Source organism: Oryx dammah, unplaced genomic scaffold (assembly GCF_014754425.2).
Source record: "Oryx dammah isolate SB20612 unplaced genomic scaffold, SCBI_Odam_1.1 HiC_scaffold_19, whole genome shotgun sequence".
NCBI classification, from domain to species: Eukaryota; Metazoa; Chordata; class Mammalia; order Artiodactyla; family Bovidae; genus Oryx; species Oryx dammah.
In genome coordinates this window covers 15535513-15555682 of record NW_024070203.1, presented here as the reverse complement: position 1 = coordinate 15555682, position 20170 = coordinate 15535513, and the positions used below count along the sequence as shown (strand labels likewise).

Genomic DNA, 20170 nt, shown 5'->3' with positions numbered 1-20170 from the left:
TTAATTCCTTCCTGTTGCTGATGCTTAATAGGATTCCACTGCAGGGGTGGACCCCAAGCTGCTCATCTGTTTTCCAGCTGATAGGCATTCAAGTTGTTTTCCATTTTAAATGATTATGAATAAAGCTGCTATAAACATTCATGCACACGGAGGTAAATTTTCATTTCTCTTGGATAAATACCTCAAAATGGGATTACTGGATTGTATGATAACTATATATTCAATTTTATAAGAAACTGCCAAATTGTTTTCCGAAGTGGTTATACTTTGCGTTCCCACCAGCAAAGCAAGAGAGTCCTGTTTCACATCTTTGTCACTGGACACTGTCACCTCACGTTGTCTAGTTTTAATGGTAACCATTCTAACTGCGTTGCAATGGTACTTCAATGTAGTTGCCGTCTGCTTTTCCCCAACGATTAATGATGCTGAGCATCTTTCTGTGTGCTTATTCTTATCCATATGAAATGAACAAAATACCTACTCAAACCTGTTGGCCGTATTTTCAATTGAAATTTTTACTGAGATCTTTTCTTTAAAACTGAAGTATAGGGACTTCCCTGGTTGTCCAGCAGTTAAGACTCGTGCATGCCTAGCAGGGAGTGCAGGTTCAATCCCTGGTCAGGGAACAAAGCCCACATGTCATATGGTCAAAAAATACAACTTTTTAAAAAAACTGAAGTATAGTTGCTGTACAATATCACCTAAATTACAGGTATACAATACAGCAATTCACAATTTTTAAAGGTTATGCTTCATTTATAATTATTATAAAACACTGGCTATATTGCTCATTTTGCAACTTAACTTTACACCTAATAGTTTGTACCTCAGAGAAGGCAATGGCCCCCCACTCCAGTACTCTTGCCTGGAAAAGCCCATGGATGGAAGAGCCTAGTGGGCTGCAGTCCATGGCGTCGCACAGAGTCAGACACGACTGAGCGACTTCAGTTTCACTTTTCATTTTCACGCATTGGAGAAGGAAATGGCAACCCACTCCAGTGTTCTTGCCTGGAGAATCCCAGGGACGGGGGAGCCTGGTGGGCTTCCGTCTATGGGGTCGCACAGAGTCGGACACGACTGAAGCGACTTAGCAGCAGCAGCACACCCCCACTCCTCTACTGTCCCTCCCCAATACCCTCTCTCCAGTGGTAACCACTAGCTTGTTCTCTTAAGTCTGCTTTTTTTGTTGCTATATTCACTAGTTTGTTGTATTTTTAGGTTTTACATATAAGTAATAACATACAGCACTTGTCTTTCTTTGCCTTATTTCATTTAGCATAATACCTCCCAAGTTCATCCACCTTGCTGCAAATGTTCTTTTAAGAGACATCTACCCTTTGGGGAAACAGTGGAAACAGTGTCAGACTTTATTTTTTGGGCTCCAAAATCACTACAGATAGTGACTGCAGCCATGAAATTAAAAGACGCTTACTCCGTAGAAGAAAAGTTACGATCAACCTAGATGGCATATTTAAAAGCAGAGACATTACTTTGCCAACAAAGGTCCGTCTAGTTAAGGCTATGGTTTTTCCAGTGAAAATGTATGGATGTGAGTGTTGGACTGTGAAGAAAGCTGAGCGCCAAAGAATTGATGCTTTCGAACTGTGGTGTTGGAGAAGACTCCTGAGAGTCCCTTGGACTGCAAGGAGATCCAACCAGTCCATTCTAAAGGAGATCAGCCCTGGGTGTTCATTGGAAGGAATGATGCTGAAGCTGAAACTCCAGTACTTTGGCCACCTCATGCAAAGAGTTGACTCACTGGAAAAGACTGATGCTGGGAGGGATCCAAAGTCTATAAAAATTTCCACAGGAAAAGTTGTCTCCCCACTTCTAGGGACAGGAACAGACCCATTTCCCTAGTTTTCCCAGTATTGGGTGAAACCACCTCTCTGCTCAGTTTGAGCCGGGAACCCCGGACTGTGACCCACCAGCAGAGCTCTGCACAAACAGCGGCGATGCAGGTCAGCACAGGCGACACCAACACGCCAAGAACATGCACTGCGGTCGACGGCGGCTGACAGCACAGAAAGGGGGCGAGGTGCTGAGGGGAGGGCCTGCGCCTCTCTGCTGTGAAAGCAAGACCCACAGCAGGACCATCAGGGCAAAGGTTTACGGAAAAGGAACTTGAAAGCTTGATGACCACCATATGAAACCTTGGGCAAGTTTCTTAACGTCTCTAAGTCCAGTTTCTCTACCTTACTGAACTATTATAAAAAATTAAATACTAATCTGACACAATGACTGACACATAAATGGCAGCTATTATGATTATGACTATTTCCTTCACCCAAATTTCTGAATCACAATGTAAGACTGGAAACATAAAGACGCACTCTTCACAGGGCTATGAGCATGAAACTGAAGCCTCACACAGCAGGTAATGTGCACGCAGAGGACCCACTGAACTCAACACAGGGTCCTGATCATACACGAGAACCGCCAGGCATTTACAGAAGAGCTGCCTGGAGCTGGCAATCACTGAGAGTCTTTGTGGACCTTATTTGTCAAGATTTTGCCTCAGTACTTCAAATGCAGTGATACTTCTTTCAAAAGGATCCAATCTAACCACCCTGGGTCTTGCATGGCCTCGTCACGAACGCTTCCTTCCCTCCAGGATGCTACAACTATGCCACACAGGTGGGACTAGTGCTCACACACCTTGGTGACATCTCCAACCCCTCTGATGCCCACACGCTCTGGTGAAGCCAAACATGGAGCAGCTTCTTAAATGCCCTGTTCATGCCTGACAATCAGAGCAGCTCGACAGCACAGCCTGGCTCCACTGACAGCTCTGCACAGCCAGATAGATGCCAACTGTGTTAAGTTTTTGTGACAGGTGTTCTATAAGGATTTTTTTCCCCATGAGTCAATATACAAAATCAACAGTTTCAGATTATCACTTGGATTCAGGAGTTTTGGTGTCTCCTAAGCTCAGATTTGGGGACATTAAAAATGTATAACAAATGCTGAACAATCAGAATGCCACATTTCCCATGAAGCCTGCTTACATCTCTGAAGGGTGCAGTCTCCACACCGTCCAGCTCCACCTCTGTGCACGTTCTTCCCTGGAGCGCCCACCCCTGCTACAGCCAGCCCTTCCCATCCTCCTGCAGGCCCCTCTGGGAAAGCACTCTCCCGCGCTGCACACAGTGCCACTAGGCTCAGCCACACACCTGACATCAGAAAACCAACAAACCACCTAAAGCTGAAGCCACGGATGACACGGTTCTACACGGAATGCAGCGTCTGGCAGGTACCTTCCAGAAAGTCCACAAGGGAAGACGGTGACAGAGGTGGGTGATGCAGAGTGGAGCTGGGGCTGGGAGGCTAGGGAACCACTGCTTCCAACAGGATCTCGCCCGCTACCATCTACCTTGAATGGTAATTACATGAATTAACAAAAATCCACCCTGCAGTCCTTCCCCACAGCCCTCAGGATAAAGGTCCGGCTCCTTACCTGGGTTCCGCACCCTCCTTCACAGTCAGGCTGCTGACTACCCTCTAGCCTCACCTGCGAACACATCACCTGTAAACATCTGCAATCACTGCTCTAAGTAAACTACACTCACATATCCGCTGGGCCTTTGCATGAGACGTTTTCGCTCCTCGAACACTTGTGTGCTGGGCCACACACTCTCATCCTCCAGGGTCCACGTGGGCACTGCAGCCCCTGGGGTGCCTGTGGCGACCAGGCTGGTCCCGGCCCTGTGAGCATGGACCCCCTGCACTGTCTGCACACTCTCTCCCCACGGCAGAGGTCGGCACCCCAACAAAACCGACGTCATACAAGAACACAGACCATGTCCATCCTGCTTAGCACCTAGGGAAGTCTCAGGACAATGAATGTCTGGAATTCCAGAAACTAAAAAACAGGTTTTTTGAGTTAACGGCCCCAAGAACTCAGAGTCCAATCTATCTCAGTTGTACTCAGTTGTCCTGATGCTTAAAAGACACCTTTATTAACAAAATGGGGGTCTTCAGAGAGTCTTGAGGCAGCCTTCCTTCCTGTCTACCACCTTCCCACAAACGTTAACCCTAAAAATAATCTCCACACATATTTCAGTGACTCAACTCCTCCAAAACTTTTCTTTGCTTTCCTAGAATTAAAGTTGCAAAACACCTCCATTCCAAGTTCGTGCCCTCCAGCACACACAGCAAATCAAACAAGAACCAAGAACCAACTCTGGCAAAGCAGCTCCAGAAGCAGAGCTGCTCTGCAGGGGCCAGGAGGACCAGGAGCTTACGATGGCACACTCAGGGGGATGGGGGTCTGGCTCTTAGCATCACAGCTCCAGGCTGACTTTGGGGGAGGCCAGACTGACTCCTTCTGTCTGACCATCTCTCTGGAGGAACACCAGTTAGACGGTTATCTTTCTGGGCTTAAGTATTTTCAAATACTGGTGGGGAGGGGACAAGCCAGAATCAGTAGATTATCAGCAGTTCTGGTTCCTAAAGCTCCACTGAGCTGGGGAAGAGGCCCCTGGCTCATCAGGGCTGGCCTGACGTCTCACCACCCTCCCACCAGGCCTTTCTTCTGCTTCATCGTATTTCAAGAAGAATTCTGAGTGCCTTCTACTAAATATTGCCCCCTCATGTAAACATTGCTCCCTGTGCTGTACCAAGATGAGGTATTTTTAAGTGCTAATGTTGCTGAAAAGCTACACTTGATATTCTGCCTTGTTTGGATCTACTAAGAGAAGTTATTTCGTGGCAAGCATTAAACATTCCTTCATTCTGCATTTAGTAAAAACCACCTATGAATCAAACAGAAGATGCAGAGGTGAAATAAAATTTCTTTTATTTCCAAGACTCTCAGAAACAGACTTGCACCCAAGTGGACGTTACCGTCACAGGAACAAACGTATCATCTGGATGGAGGGGGATGCAAAGAGCTGGGCTGTGACTTCATGACCGGCAACACCATCACAGCACGCAGCCCAGGTTCCTCACACAGCCAGTAAAGAGTGGGGTGAATTGGAAAAACAGGACGAAGACTTCCGGCCCTTGCTCGGAAATTGAAACTGCATGACATAATTTCCCTTCCCTAATACCTAGCCTCTGTAGAGACAGAGCTGCTTGGGGGAAAAGAGAACAAAGCAGGAAAGTGAGCTGACCCTCAGAAGGAAGTAGAAAAACTTTAACCAGGGCCCTGCCACCTGGACATCCAAGACAAAGACACTGGTCAAAGTGAAATTCAACACAGTTATAAACTGTCATGAGGTCTGAATCCATCAAGTTCAAGTTCATGAGGCTTTTACCAACAAAACATATTGGTACAACAGAGTGCTGACCAACACCAGCACCCCAGAAGACACACGCTCATTTTCTCTGGCTGCCTGTCCTCAATTCACCGCCAGACTCACCGGAGAGCAGTCCTCAGACATCAGACAAACTGGGATAGAACCTCAACTCTACCACTTCCCCACTGTGGGGAATGAACCAAACCCCACACCATAAAGAGCCCAGCCCCTCGGGCCCACCTTCCCTCCCAGGGAGTGACCACTGCTGACATCTGCTGACCTCAGCTGACATCACGTACCTCTCACCACCTGTGCCTGGGGAAGGGCTATCATCACGCCCTGCTGGATGGGAAAGCCAGGTGTAGGCAGTTAGTAAAGCGTAAGTAGCTAAGATGCCATCTGAATGCAGAGCCCCTGAGAACCAGGTATCAGAGGAAAGGACACAGGCCCTGAGTCAGACACAGTCTGCATTCCAGCTCTGCACTGGGACCTGCAGCTGCACTGTCCTTCAGTGACGCACATGTGGGAGGGGAGTGGACCCATTGCATACCCTGGTATTTATCAGGTACCAGACCCTATTCTGGGCTGCCCGAGTGACGCTAGTGCTAAAGAACTTGCAGGACACGTAAGAGACATGGGTTCGATCCCTGGGTCAGGAAGACCCCCTGGAGGAGGGCGTGGCAGCCCACTCCAGTATTCTTGCCTGGAGAATCCCATGGACAGAGGAGCCTGGCAGGCTACAGTTCATGGGTTTGCAAAGAGTTGGCCCTATTCTAAACCGTGTGCTGTTATTGTAGTTGTTAACCATATATACAAGAAGGTATATAAAGTATAGAAGGTATACATATAGAAGGGACTAAATAACTTCTATTTTTCCTCCCACCTTCTCTGTAAAATTCACTATCTCTTGTTTGTTTCCACTGTGTGTCAAAGAAACCCTATGACAGGGGAAAGAAAAATCAAAACAAAACAAAACACCAAGACACAAGTGTAGCAAGAGAATCAGACTCACAGTTCAGAAGGCCACCGAAACTCCGTGAGCAAGTCGCACGATGATTTACAAACACTCCTCCTTTCTCTTTCCTCTTTCCATAGCAGTCACAGAGAACCTGACAAGGAAAGACAACGTGTATTTATAAAACCACCTCTCCACCACTTTTTCAAAGAGCCACTGTGTTCACCCCTCTCAGAGCCAGTCTCGTCACCTACCACACATGCAGTGCCAGAGCTGGGATGAGGGGTAAAAACACGGCATCAAGTCCCTGTCTTCAAACCGACATTTCAGTCAAGAAAACACACTTGAAAACCTAGAGACTGCTAAAACCTATCAACAAGCATGAATTAATATGACACAGAGTTAGCTAGTAAGCTCAGGGAAAGATCACCAACAATATATACAGCTACTTCACCCTCTCCCGCTAAAATTACACTAAAGAGACATTAAAAAAAAATTTGAAAACAAAACACAGCTCAGGCAGAACTGACAGGGGAAAAAGAGAATTCTGGAACCTTTGAGAAAAGCTTCTCACACGGAAGATAAAGACAAAAACAAATTTTTGAAAAAGAGGAAAAAGAAAAAAAACTTGGAGGAAAGAGAAACTATGAAAGATTGGAAGCATAGTAAATGACTCAGCAGGCCAAGAAAGCCAGGTCCTAAGCCAGCAGTGGAAAAACTAAGACCCGATTCCACGTCCACAGGCGTGTCCAGAAGGCTCAGAGCGGGCAGCACTGGTGCGGGCAGGAAAGGGCCTGGCCACAGGGAGCAGCAAGTCCACTCAAGCCGCAGCCAGAGCCTCAGCCCCAGGCATCAGAGTGCTGTCCCATCCCTGATGGCCACTCCCAGGAAAAGCAGAGTGGCTCTCGACCGAAGGACCCCTGCCCAGCTGGACTACACACAGGCGGACTGCATCACCATACAAAACTCAACGGTGGGTCCTCGAGCTCCCCACCCCTCACCCACCCACCCAGCCCCCAGATTTCTGTAGTCAGAATTCCACATGAAAGAGACTAGAGAATATTTTGGGGGAATAAAATCAGACCAAGAAGAAAGACCTGAAAATACATTGGGGATTCCCCAACAAATCGTCCACCCATAATACCCTGATGTAAAAGTCAAAAGGCCCTCCCCATGTCAGATAGAAGGAAGGGGTTCTGGAGGGTTGGGAGGTAAGGAAATAACTTGAGAGAAACAGAAACTACAATCAAAAACCTAGAGGTAAGAAGATGCTGCAATCAATAAACAAAAATAGGATGCTCATGAATATTCAAGAACCTGAACATAGAAGTAAAAAACTAAAAAGAAGGTTAAGTTAAATTCAAGACATCTCCCTGAGAGCAGGATAAAAAAATGAAGGAAGAAAGGGAAGGATGGTGGGACAGAAGTATACTGGAGAGAAAGAATAAGAAAAATATGACAGCCAAGACAGTTTCGTGGGTAATAAGACTTCCGGAGAGAAAGAACAAGGAAACAGAAAAGAGAAAAACATCAGCACAATCACTTGAAAAAGTTTTCCCAGAGGAATGAAAGTTACCAGAATGAAGGTCCCCATTGAATAAGCAGGACAGTAGATGAAAAGAAACCCACACTTTATGACATTTTAAAAGAGCTGGACAAATTTTTAAATTCCCACAAGCTTCTAAAGATGGGAGGGGGAAAAGTTACATTGAATAAGAAATTAGAATAAGCTTCTGAACTGAAAACCAGTAACATGGAGCACAGGAAGCAATGGATCAGAGCGATGCCGACAGAACTCCACACCAGCCACACCTTAATCACACCAGCCACACATTAATCACCCTCCTCAATCACGCTCACTCCCTAACCTTCTGCTCCAAGCGTCCTACCTCAGGAGGCCACTGGAGAAGGTCCTGCACCAAAATGGAAGCATAACGAAGTAGGAGGCAGTCACAGGAAAACACGAGCTTCAACAAGGACGTGACGATGGAGGGAGCTTCCAGAACAGGAGCTGTGGGCCAGGAGAGGAGGACAGTCGGAGCAGAGAGGCTCAGGAGGAGGGAACATGGGAGGCAGCCTGGCCCTGCCCAAGACCCCGACCATCCTTCTCAAGTGATTCACCTCTGGACGCAGTGCTTGACCAAGACAAAGCAGTCAGTCAAGGAAAACGAAGACAAGGGGTATCCCAAACATGAAACCCAACCCTGGAGAGAAGCCCAAGGGCAAGAGCAAAGAACGACCGGGCAACGCTGCAGGGAAGGCATGAGAACAGCCAGCTGAGAACACGGGAGAACAGAGACCTCCAGGAAGCCGAGCCCAGAAAGAGGACGTGAAGAGTCCGTGTGCCTGACCCTGTGGAAGGTTTACTAAAAGGCTACCACAGAGAATGTGAAATTAAGCAGCAGGTATAAAGAGAACTAAGAACCCAGGGACTGAGTGCTCCAAGGGAGGCGACGATCCCTCACACTCCCTATGGTCTGTCCACAGCACTCAGCCCGGTCCCGTCATCAGTGACCCGCTTCCCTCTGCCCCACTCACCTGGAGACCCTGCCAAAGGCCATCTCTCAGCAGTCACCTTCCAGAACCCACCACAACGCTTGCTACAACAGTGCACATGAGAGCCAAGGGTGTTTTTCGCTTATTCACATACCGAGAATCTACTCAACACACCTGGCATTCTTCCAGGGAACTAGAAGTCAAGACATAGAAATAGAAGACTCCTGTCCTTAGGGTTTAGACTATCTTTACTCCTGAGAAAACAATTATTTATCCTATATCCTCATCTTCCCCCAATGATTAAAAGTTCACCAGTGGCTCACAGAATTTCAGTACTCCAGCTACCACTAACAGAATGGGACCCCAAGACACAATGGAGCTTTTCTGACATGGCGTGCAGCTTTTCTGACATGGCGTGCACCGTGTAATATGAAGTGTCGGCCTGAAGTCGGGAACGTGCTTCCTGTATGTTACGGCCTGAGGCCCTTCTGGATCAAGCCCAGTCTAACTCTCCAGAGTCTAACATCTTTCACCGGTGTCTCTGAAAAAGGCTACATTCGGGCGAAGTTTAACTACTTCAGTTTACAGAGCACGCACGCCCTCCCTCACACCTCTGTGCCACTGGCAGTCCTTCTGCCGGGGCCTTCCTGCCTGGGCTGAACGGGAGTGCGTCTGGAGGGGGCCACACCCCAATCCTGCGCTCCCCCAGTCCTGTCACTCACCAGAGGGGCCTCTGGAGTCACTGACACGTGCCGTGCACAGCACCAGGCACTGGAGCACACATCAGTAAACAGGAGAGACACGGCTCTGCCCCCAAGCTCCCTTGGGGTGTAGCTTCTGGTTTAACACGTGTGTGTGTGTGTGTCATGCGTGTGCGCACACGCGTCCACACGCATGTGTATTAGTCACTCAGTCAGTGTCTGATTTCTCTGCGACCCCATGGACTGTAGCCTGCCAGGCTCCTCTGTCCATGGAATTGTCCAGGCAAGGATACTGGAGTGGGTTGCCATTCCCTTCTCCAGGGGATCTTCCTGACCCAGGCATTGAACCCGGGCCTCCTGCACTACAGGCAGACCCTTTACCATCTGAGCCACGAAGGTTCACCCACTAGGGTTCACCCACTAGGGTGGATGTCAAATCCGACCCCACCTGTCGGCCCCTCCCTCCACTCAAACACAAGATTCTAGGAGCAAGACAGTCTCCTTCAACTCTGCAGCCTCAGGACCTACACACTATTAAATAAAGCCAGAATGAAGTTCTGACTCCAGTTGGTTGCAAGAGGTAAAAAAAACTATGTGCTCTTTAGAAGCTCCCTGCTTTTTTTTGGCGGGGGGGGGGGGTGCTTCTCTGCTTTTTTTTTTTTGGGGGGGGGTGCTTCTCTTCTATTAAAGGAGCACAAACCTGAAAATACCATTGATTAAAATGCCAGTCTCTTGCAACTGTCTTTCTCCTGCTTGCTGTGAAAGGCAAAACATCCCAGTTACTCCCCAGGTCTGGGTTTTGTTCCCCACTGATACCCCAATAATATACACTGTATCAAACACCTAAAGCACTTAATCATTAAACATATACTTGACGCCTGAGTGACAATGCATGAATAAATGAATGGATGCACTGACTTCTGAATGCTTTACAACTGCTCTTTGCTTCATTGTAAGGAGAATTCAAGTAGGTAACAACATTCCATTTTATCAACAGGAGGGCTGCTCACTTGCCATGTTAGCAGTGGGCGACTCAGTGCCTGCTGTGTGCCAGCACTCCTATTTATCCCATGAGCTAATCTATCTTTATTAAGAATATGAAGTTCTGCGTCTTAGCAAACACACAAAACTGATAAAATATAAGCATAAAAATTGAACTAGTTCAAAAAGAGTACAAAATCAAACATTTCCCAAGCTGTATAATTAAAATGCATAAGTAAAATCTTTTGCTCCAGACAGATAAAGAGAAACTAAACTTGCCTCATTATATAATAAAATATACTACCAGGTCCCTGAAGATGGCCGTAAGGTGGATAAGCTCCACCTTTCTGGCATGAACAGGTGTGTTTTAAGATAGGTATAAATAGACACCCGGGCTACTCTGAACCCCTTCCCTTTCTAACAATGTGAACTAAAATTTTCCACCAGTCACACACACTAAACCTATGTTTCTTTCACTAACAGGTAAAATATTTCCTTCTACCACCTCGCTCATCTTGTTCTCATTTCAATGCACAATCCAGCCTGGCCAGCTTTCGGACACCCATCTCTCACTAAGTCTCAGAATCAACCCTGATCATCATACAGTTTCAGCCTTTCTCCTGAGCATTTTGCAAGTACCAGCTAGCTCCTCACAGTCCTAACTGGTTATTATCAGTGTTTCCATTTCACACGTAAGTAAGAAAGCTACCTCTTACCAAAATTAAATTGTCCAGGTCACACAGCAAGCAAGGGAGGAATCAGGGATTCAAGTGTTAGCTAGCTTGAAAGTGTTAAGTCACTCAGCTATGTCCAACTTTTTGTGACCCCATGGACTGTAGCCCACCAGGTTCCTCCATCCGTGGGATTCTCCAGGCAAGAATACAGGAGTGGGTTGCCATTCCCTTCTCCAGGGGATCTTCCCGACCCAGGGATCAAACCTGGGTCTCCTACACTTCAGGCAGATTCTTTTACCGTTTGAGCTACAAGGGGAGCTCAAAACTAGCTTATCAGCACTCTTAAAATCATGGTGCTATTCTGCTTTCCCAAAGTAACCATATAATTTACTGTTAAAACAATGAACAAGATCTGGGCTTTCACAAAGCAATCACAACAGAAAAATTCTTCCTAAAGCTCAGTAACATTCAACACTTCACACTGACAAATAATAGTTGGCTCGAATTGAGCATATAGGCTGAACCCCTGAAGAAGAATTGGTCTTTTTGATGCTAACTGTTAAATAAGGCCCAAACTCACCATTTGTTAACCCACAACACTGCAATAAGGTAAGTTAACTGTGAAGGTCTCCAATGTCCAAAATACACAACCTCTTCATGTACATCGCCCTTCCTCTAAGCTCAGTCTACCAACAGTTTCATACTTAGGCAAACTGGAACCTGTATTCTTAAAAAAAAAAAGGTCAGAAGCAACTTTCTAAAAACCAAAAATATATAAACAATGTGAATATATTATGAAAATCATCTGGGCAAACAAAAGCTTCTTTACGCTTCAAACTAGCTTTCTAGCCAAAAATACTCTAATACTGCACGGTGGCGCTGCTCACAGGTGGGCATGCCGTGTCTCGGGCATCTGCGAAAGGGCTGAACACAGGGTTTGCCATCCATCTGTACTAAGCACTGACTAAGTGAACACGGTAACAGGAAAAAAAGAGGGGAAGTTACTAAGTTTGAAAAACCAGCACTCACACTACCACCAACAGACTGCCCCACTTTCTTCTCGGCGCTCAGATGGCTCCTGCTCACTCTAACCAGTCCATTCTAGAGCCCTCAAGGCTCTGTCCTTTCTCCTGCTGGCCGAGCTTACCTCCCAGGCGAGCTGAACAGAAGTGCTGCCTCCTGCTGACAGCTCTACCATGTGTTTCTCGCTCAGACCGCGGCCTGGACCGACTGCTGCCACCCTGCATCCAGCACCACAGAGAAGCCAGAACTGCTTCCTGCCCCAATTCAGGGCTGGAGGAAACTCTTGCAAGACTGATGAGATGAAGGAGAAAAGTACTCCCCAGAGGCAGCTGTGGGCAGGAGCATAGCTGCAGGTTGACGTAGCAGCCAAGACCTCAGGTATGTTCCAAGGAGAATTTCAGCTGCCCCAGACAGAGACCTCAGGAACCATCTGCTTCAATGCACTGAGATCAGCGGCAGCAGCGCCAACTGTCCATATCACCGCTGAGCCCAGAGGGACCCGAGGATGCACTCAGTGTGAGGGCTGCTTCCCCGACCTTCGACCCTGCCAGCCCTTCCAATACAACGACGGATTCTAATTCCTGTGTTGAAAAAACATCTAGAGTGGCTTCTGCGTTCCTGACCAAACCCTGACAGATATACTGCACCTGGGACCAGCTGCAAGCCTGCTCAAAGAAGCGAAAGGCTGCCCAAGGGAACTGCACCAAATGCCCAACAGAGCTCAGGCCTGCTCTTCCCTCACGAACCTCCTGTGCAGAGCGCTCCACGTTTATGAGCCCCCCCATACAACGGCCACGGCCACAAACAGTGGACACCACCCCTGACGCTTCCTCCCACACTGCCCACCCAATCTTGTCGGCTTTCCCTGCAGAACATGCCCAGAAACTGCCCCGGCGCCATGGCCACCAGCACCATGCCGACCTGAGCTGCCGTCATCGCTCACCCGAGCGGGAACAGCCATGGAACAGAGGACCCCTGCACCTGCCCCAGCCATCCCAGCACCTGTTCTCAACACAGCAGGGGACTCGGATCTCAGTCAGACACACCACGCCTCTGCTCACAATCCTAGATGGTCCCTCAGTTTACATCAATGTTTGCACTGCCAAAGAAATGCGCTGAGAAAAAAACCTGCTCAGGACTATCAGTAAGAACAGATGCTCAGAACTGAGGGTGCAGGAAACAGCATCAACAGCCAGTCACAGAACAAGGCAGACGACTCTAGGGGCTTTCCTTGGCTGCTTGTCAACAGATGTTATTCAAGGAGTCGATGGTCCTAAGGAACTGGCTTCCAAGAACAATGTATGTGGACTACAGGGGAGAATATTTTCAAAGAACTGGACAAAACACTAAATTTAGTATTACCTGAAGCAGAATACAAATGCTGACTGAAAATACATGGGAAGCAGGAAAAGGGTTTGCTAGACAAATTTACAAAGATCGTGAAAACGTTAAGATGTTTAAAGCATTTAAACATGGTTATTTAAGCTACAGTTATTCACTGGGTTCTTCATCAGTAGGTATTCTGTGCAAAGTTTTCTAATCTCCTGCGTGTTGCTGAACCACCAGCATCAACAGCAAAGTTCACTGAAATATTCTGGCTTGTCCTTCCACACAGCAGTTTAGCAGTTTTGGGTAGGTTTTGTTGTGACTTGTTGACCTCAGAAGCACGACTGAAATTGCTCTGAAAGAGACCCTCCGTCGACTACTACTATTACTGAACACTGTAGTCAATGAAATTAGCTTTAACTAAAGACTGGCTAAGGGCTTCCCAGGTGGCGCTAGTGGTAAAGAACTCACCTGCTAATGCAGGAAACATAACAGACAGGTTATGTCTGCATCAGGAAGATCCCCTGGAGGAGGGCATGGCAACCCACTCCAGTATTCTTGCCTGGAGAATCCCATGAACAGAGAAGCCTGGCGGGCTACAGGCCATGGGGTCACAGAGTTGGACACGACTGAAGCTATTTAGCACACACAAAAGACTTGATAACACTTCTTAATGAACCCAACCTAAAATTCCATATGAGGCCCTTCTATTGCAGTAAAGTCATTTCAATGACAGCCAACATCTGAATCACAAGGAACACCACGCTTCTTGACACACTCCCCAAGCTACCAAAAGTTATGAGAAGTGAGATTTCCATTCCCACACAAATTCACAGCAGATATATTTTCTGAGTTTAAGCTACAGTTCCAGCAGCATTTTTTGAACCTTGATGCAAGTATAATGAAAATGTACATATTTCAAAATCCATTTAACTATGCAGTTGAGCCCCCCTCCAACCATCAACCGGAAGTGATTAATATGCAATATGATGACACGCTAAAAGGCAAATATCAAGAAGAACCTAAGAGAATTCTATAAATGCCTTCCAAGCAATGAATATGCTCAATTGAAATGATATACTCCTGCACGGATATCAGGATCTGAGAGTACCGATCGGCATAAAGACATTTTCAAAGATGAAATACCTCCTTGTTAGATCAGCGTTAGGAGACGAACATGTGTGACTGACTCTGATGACAGGAAGCACTAGCTTTAAAACTCCAATTAAGAAAAGTGTTATCCCCCCGCGTTCTTCCCTCGAAAGAGAATCCCATTCTCTCATCAGGGGACCAATATGAAAAATCATACTCAATTATAATTTGGATTCTGTCCAAGAAAAAAATTCTGTCTTCTCTCTTGTTATAGAAGTATTTACATAATATCCTTGATTTTGTCTATTAGTCTGAAAAGCCTAAACTATTTCTCACGTGCCCATTCACATAAAAGCTTGACAATCCTGGTTTTAGTCAACCAACATCCCCCACCACCCCATCTTCTGCACACAGGTACAGTTAGGACATATCTCACCCACCCTCAACTTTCTCAGTTGATTTTCTTTTTGATTTAAGTCTACCATTTTACATTTATCCCTAATAGATTTTAATTTTACCTTATTGATTTTAGCACTTCATTACAACCTGTCAAAATATTTTAAAATTTTGATTCTAAAAATGAGCTATCTCCCAGCATGACTCCTGATCTTTATTCAAGTTCCGAAGGAAAACATTAGGACAGGTGTCAAGTGTGACGCACTTCTGGAGACATCTTCACTTAGGGGTAGAAATTCTGACTTTTTAGTTTTGTAGTACATTATACCACGTGTGGTTGCAACATACATCGTATCCCTAAAAGCAGTAATTTCTTGAACTCCCTAGTCATGACAGAAATAATTAACTTGTCTAGCAATAATTAGGCTCCACGCAGTAAACGGTGAACTTCGCCAGAGGAAAGGCCAGGGCCACGCACAGCTCCCAGGAAGTCACCTCTGCGCCCTGGCACCTCCTGCCTGATGAGGCTGCCTCAGTTTAGCTGGGCCTGCGGTCACACATTCCTAGGTAGAAACTACCCTCAATTTTGGTAATGGCAAATCCTACTTAAAAGGGACACGTGCCCACCTCTCACAGGCATGTGACTATGAAGAGAAGCCTAACTGTAAACTTCAGCTCTGCCTACCTTACAATAGCGTGCTGAAAACATTCCGTGCCTGTCAGAGTCCCACACACCTGGTCGACCTCCTATGTACCAAATATGTGTCTTGCTATTTGTCTCTGGAGGAGAGGAGAGGTGGGGGAAACATTCTAATGGCCAGTTGCTGCTGCTAAGTCACTTCAGTCGTGTCCAACTCTGTGTAATCCCACAGACAGCCCAATTGCACAGACAGCCCACCAGACTCCCCCGTCCCTGGGATTCTCCAGGCAAGAACACTGGAGTGGGTTGCCACTTTCTTCTCCAATGCGTGAAAGTGAAAAGTGAAAGTGAGTCGCTCAGTCATGTCCGACTCTTAGCGACCCCATGGACTGCAGCCCACCAGGCTCCTCCGTCCATTGGATTTTCCAGGCAAGAGTGCTGGAGTGGGGTTGAGATGGCTCTAAATGGAGTCTAATGGGACTGCATGCATTTGGGGTTTACCTAGCAGTTTGGGATGTATTACACGGCAAGTAAAACCCATGATTCGGATGATTAGCCTAAACCTGTGCAGAGTGCCAGATGTATACAATCTATTAAGGAGTGGCTCCCCTGGGTGCTGGGCTCCTTAGTAATCCCACAAGAGCCCTGAAGTTCTCTCCGCAGGGAAAAACACAGAGTTCTGCTTACAACTTAATTTCTGGGGCTCATGGACCCAGGAAAAAATGTTTCCTCCTCAAAGCAACCGCAGCTACTCGTATTTCAGAGCAAACAGAGCTTCATGAGCGGGTCACCTCAGGAGAGTTACCTGGGACCCCTCTTGCCGCCCGGCCACACCATGCGCCTAGTCAGGACCCAGAGATTAACTCAGAAAGCAGCTTCGAATCACCCCCTTCTCTCCAGCTACTCAGCTGCACCCCAACTGAGGCTTTCCTCATTTATTTGGACCACATCATTATATGATTAAAGGAGCGCAGACTGTGAAACTGAACCCTGTGCTCCGCCGGTTCCCCTCTGAGCAAGCCAGCCGGGCAGCCATTTCCTGAGTGACAGGCGCCTGCTTCCTGCCTCCCCTCCAGAGCACATCTCTGTAGGACCACAGCGCTCATCCCATCCCAGCCTCCTCCCGCCCCACACATCTGCTCTGGATCAGAAGCAAGTGCAAACATCCTGCCTTCTACACCAAGCTCACCGCCCTCCTCCCCAGCCCGTGCAGAGCTCCAGATCTGACAGGAACAGCCCACTCCACCCCTGCGGCCCTCACACCTCCACGCCTCTGCGCAGGGTGCTCCTGCTTCCCACTACCTCCTACAGATCCTTTCAGACACTCAGAACCTGCAGAGGCCACTGCATCTGGTCCATAGCCAGGTTTTCTAAGGTCCCTGCACTAAGAATGTGTTTTTTTACCTTTGTAAGAGGAAAATTCAAGAGATGTGGCAGGCCATCTGTGGCCTGCAAAGCCTCAGGCGTCCACTGCCTGGCCTTGAACAGAGAAGTCCGCCAACACCAGAGCCTCACCCGCACTGGGGCCGCATCCTCGGCCCTCAGAGCACTGGCCATGCCCGTCGCTGACCTGAGCCTGCCCCACGCCGCCCGCCTGCATCACCAGGGCTCAGTGCTGCACGAGGCACAGGCAGGGGTTCACAAATGCTCCACAAATGAATGAGTTCACCTGACCAGTTCAAGAAGCACCCAGGGAAACATGTGAGTGGGAAAGGCTAGGCCTGTAGTAATCCAGCACTATGTAAGTCTGAAAAAGACTCTGATCCTGGCACTTGACATTTGCCTACACTTTACACAGTAGCCGCACACATACCCTCAAAGGCAGAGATTATAAACACTAGACCTTATAGATAAGGTCTATCTGAAACTGAGACTCTGAGAAACTAAACAACTTGTCAAAATTCACAAGACAAAAGGCAGAGGGGTAACATTTGAACCCAGGCCTTCTGCTTCCCAGATGAGAGACTCCTGTTAAAAGAGCTGCCTCTCTACACAAACCACGATGCCTAAACCTCTCAACTAGCAATACCTGAGACATTAGGGGAGGAATAAAATTTAACTTCTGACCTATTATTTAATTTTGATACTTTTCAAGTCAATGCTACTTTTTGCAAACAAAAATGAAATGAATACCCAAAGTAAGCACTTGGCTAAAAGACCCTGCTATAACCACAAACTAAAATTTTCTTCCTTTTCTTTTTTTCAGTCAGTCTTGAGAAGGTAAAATTAAACAGCTTAATTAACAAATGCCTGAAAGGAAGCAGCTGCAGGCACAGCATGAACCCCCGCCCGTCGGCTAAGCTGAAACAAACTGGCAGTCGAGGCAGTCACCTGTCCTCAAGCTTCAGAGTCCAAGAGCTGCTAACATGCATTAACACCTCGACTTCAGGCTGGAAATAAAACAAGTGTTTCCAGAGGCAGAAGTGAGATGTACCTAGGTGTCCAGAACTTTGAGAGATAGGGTCAAGATACAGCCAAACTGAACTAGGATTTTGGGCTTCCCAGGTGGCGCGTGTGGGAGGCAGGAGACACAGGCTCGATCCCTGGGTGGGGAAGACCCCCCTGGAGGAGGGCATGGCAACCACGCAAGTGTTCTTGCCTGGAGAATCCCAGGGACAGAGGGGCCTGGCGGGCTACAGTCCACGGGGTCACCAAGAGTCAGATACGACCGAAGCAACTGAGAGCACACATGGATCTATTAGAGATGACATTAATTTCAGAGACATGGTTCCATACAGAACACATTTGCTTACTACGGTCCCATTTTAGAAATAAGTCGCAAGGTACATCAAAGAATATTTATTCATTTGGAATTTATCAAACACTAAAATAAATTGTGAGTTATCAAAGGAATCTTTATGGAAGTCAGAAAACACAGGGACTTCCCTGGTGGTCCAGTAGCTAGGACTTGGCACTTTCACTGCCAAGGCCCTAGGCTGCATCCTTGGTGGAGGAGCTAACATTCCACAAGCAGTGTGGCATGGCCAAAAAAAAAAAAAGAAAAAACACCTAAATATCAAACATATTTTCTGAATGGAACAATACATGCTTTATGAATAAATAATAAAAATATCTCATAACAAACTGTAACCCTTCAGTAAAGAAAGATTCCTTAAATAAGACCAAAAAACTAATCATAAAGAAAAAGACTGGGACTTCCCTGGTGGTCCAGTGGCGAAGACTCTGAGCTCCCAGTGTCGGGGGCCCAGGTTCAATCCCTGGTCAGGGAGCTAGATCCCACATGCTACAACTAAGACCCAGAGCAGCCAAATAAATAAATAAAATTAAAAAAAAAAAAGAAAAAGACTGATAGAGTCAACGATGTTAAAATTAAGAACTTTTAGTTCTAAGACATCTCAAAAGTAAAAAGATAAAACATAAACTGGAAAAATATATTCACAGCTTACAATGACAAAGGACAGTAATCCATACATACAAAACAGCTACTAGTCAATAAGAAAAACATAAGAAAATCAGGCCAATGTCTTCTCTTCATAAGAAAGAGATATAACTGATATATTAAAAGATTATTAACCTAATTAGTACTAAAAGAAATTCAATGTAAAGCCGCAAACAGATACTATTACATAACTACCAAAATGCCAAAACTGAAGAAAACAGAATCAACTACAGCGCACTGGCAAGAATGCAGAGCAGCCAGGAGTCACTTTCCTGCATCAGTGGGATGCGAGTTGGCAGGGTACTCTGAGAGCAATCTGGCAGGAAGCAGGCAAGCTGAAGGCTGGCCAGCCAGAACCGGCATCACACCCCACGTGGGCAGGCGAGACATCCACGCACGTGGGCAGCAGAGGCTGGAAACAATCCAAATGCCCATCAACTGGAGACCGCATTACACAACAGAGAAAGTGAACCAACACTGACCACGTACAGCCCTCCAACAGGTCTTAACCACAGTGCTGAGCGGAAAGAAGGCCAGTCGCAGAAAAACAAATGTAGTGTGATTCCCTAGTAGAGAGTTCAACACAAACAAAACTGACACAAAGAAATGATAAATGCAATATTCATTCAGTGACCCCTGTTTTAAATGTTGGGGATACAGTAGTGAACATTTTGCTCTCAGATTTTCTGTCACAGTCAAGTGACAAAGAAAATAAAGGTGAGTAAACTAAAAATGATATCAGGGCTTGAAGAAGGAGGTAGCTCAGGGGGCTGAAGGAAGATGGCTACACAGGCTTCACAAAGTAAGAGGGGGGCCGTGGTAGGGAACAGGTGGGCTTCAGGGCAGGAGGGGATTCTCCATTGTTGCAGCTGGCCCAGGCTAGCTTTCTTCTCTAAACCAGGGTGGCCGCACTGTTTGTTTTTGTACGGCCCATGAGTTAAGAATGGTTTTCAACCGCGTATGATTAAATAAATTATTAAAATAATAACGGGCTTCCATAGTAGCTCAGTGGTAAAGAATCCACCTGCCAATGCAGGAGACGGGGGTTCAATCCCTGATTCAGGAAGATCCCACATACTTCAGAGCAACTAAGCCCAGGAGTGACAACCACCGAACCTGCGCCCTAGAGCCCAGGAGTCACACCACTAAGCCTGCTCTCTAGAGCCCGGGAGTCAGAACCACAGAACCTGTTCTCCAAAGCCCAGGAGACACACCACGGAGCCTACACCCTAGAGCCCGGGAGTCA

The 20170-nt window shown here is 46.9% G+C and overlaps 1 protein-coding gene across 21 annotated transcripts in view; it reads right to left on the bottom strand.

Moving 5' to 3' along the window:
• Positions 1-9055, bottom strand: part of PTK2 (protein tyrosine kinase 2) — a 170760-nt gene extending 161705 nt beyond the window's left edge. For 6 of the 21 annotated variants that reach the window (XM_040261715.1, XM_040261733.1, XM_040261716.1 and 3 more), the window contains exons 1-2: positions 8085-9053; positions 6253-6349 (exon numbers count right to left, since the gene is read on the bottom strand). The gene's annotated coding sequence lies outside the window, so the exon portion shown is untranslated. Of the gene's footprint in view, positions 1-6252; positions 6350-8084 lie in introns of all 21 variants that reach the window. The other 15 variants (XM_040261720.1, XM_040261722.1, XM_040261721.1 and 12 more) reach the window with 4 other exon arrangements.
• Positions 9056-20170: the final 11115 nt, after the last annotated feature.